This window comes from Sphaeroforma arctica, assembly GCF_001186125.1.
Source record: "Sphaeroforma arctica JP610 unplaced genomic scaffold supercont1.122, whole genome shotgun sequence".
Taxonomy (NCBI): domain Eukaryota; class Ichthyosporea; order Ichthyophonida; genus Sphaeroforma; species Sphaeroforma arctica.
The window spans coordinates 83,371-85,208 of record NW_014040436.1 but is presented as its reverse complement, the minus strand read 5'-3'; positions in this window follow the sequence as shown (position 1 = coordinate 85,208).

Sequence of the window (1,838 nt, the reverse complement as noted above, 5' to 3'; positions counted from 1 at the left end):
GCACTCTCACACACCCCATATATATCTCACTCACACACACCCCATATATCTCTCTCACACACACACCCCATATATCTCACACACAGCACATACACGCACCTTTCTGAGGTTCTTGTCCTCGAGGTTGTTGGGCATGCGTGTGGCCACGTGGTACACCACCTCCACCTGATGATCCGCAAAGTACGGTGTGGTGCTGCCGTCCTTGCCATCGCGCAACAGTCCACCCACAAAGCCTGCACGCGAGGGATTGGGAGAAGGTGCATGAGATAAGAGGATAGGAGGACGGGGGGATTAGGTACAGCAGCAAGTACTAATGAATGAGAGTGGTTGTGTAAGTACTAATGAATGAGAGGAGTTGTGTGCAGGTGCATGAGGTGCGAACGACTCTAATAGATAAAACACGGGCGATTTATGGACTTGTGTGCACTTGTGTAACAAGGACGATATGTGTGAGTATATGAAACGGCGTTAAAACGGCACTAGAAGCAGGTATTGACTGTGACTGGAGACCACATGTGGTATACACTGCAGACAGTGAGCGGAGAGGCGGATAGAATACATATGCTCACAGCACGTGAGAATAACAACACCCGCATACCCAAGTGCGTGTACGTTATAAACCATTAGATCAATATAACGTGTACATTATAAACCATTAAATGAATATAACATGCACATACCCTGATGTGTTAACATTATAAGCCATTAAATGAATATAACATGCACATACCCAGATGTGTTTCTAAGTCAACCTCCCAGCCTAGTCCCGCCAAAAAGCGTTCGTACTTTTCACTGCCCGATGTGTTGGACAGAATGGCGGTCTCGTCTTCTTGTCCAAAACCCACAAACACCACACCCACTTTGTGGTGTTCGCGACTGCAGGAGGATTAAAATAGGACAGTTAGGCACGGAAAATAGGAGAATTAAAATAGGAGAATTAAAATAGGACAATTAGACATTGAGAAACCCACTTTGTGGTGTTCGCGACTGCAGGAGGATGAAAATAAGACAGTTAGGCATGAAAAATAGGAGAATTAAAATAGGAGAATTAAAATAGGACAACTAAACATTGAGAACAAGTCCACAAGACAAATAGACACGGAGAATGAGATGACTAAGCATGACACACACATTCTATGGCAATGAAGTGTACTGCAGGGGTGTGTCACATATAACAGGATGCCCATTACACTCACTCTTAAGGCACATAACGCCCATATGGACTTTGCCACTTGCTTGCCAGGAGCATGTGGTACGTACTGGTTGTTGGCTTCATATATCGTTCAGATGTAAACCACGTGTTTTGTACTTGCTACATAGCTCTACCCATCTGGGTGCAGTGATAGTGGCACATGCCTACTGATGGTTTCATCTATCGTTCAGATATAAACCACGTGGTATGTACTTGCTACACAGCTCTACCCATAGGTGAGTAGTGATAGTGGTACATACCTACTGATGGCTTCATCTATCGTTCAGATGTAAACCATGTGTTAAGTACTTGCTACATAGCTTTACCCTTAGGTGTGCATCGATAGTGGCACATACCTATTGATGGCTTTATCTATCGTTCAGATGTAAACCACGTGTTAAGTACTTGCTACATAGCTCTACCCATAGGTGTGTAGTGATAGTGGCACATACCTACTTGTGTTATCCAACACTCTCAGATCGCCCAGCAATCGCTGGCTTTTCTCCAGCAGATAGAAATGGCGCCGATTCTCCCACGACAAAAATCCCAAGTAACTATATGTGGATATAGAGAAGAGGATGGGTTTATTAAACCAACGGATTATACGTGCATGCAGGTGCCTGGGAAACAAAAAACAATGTTCATT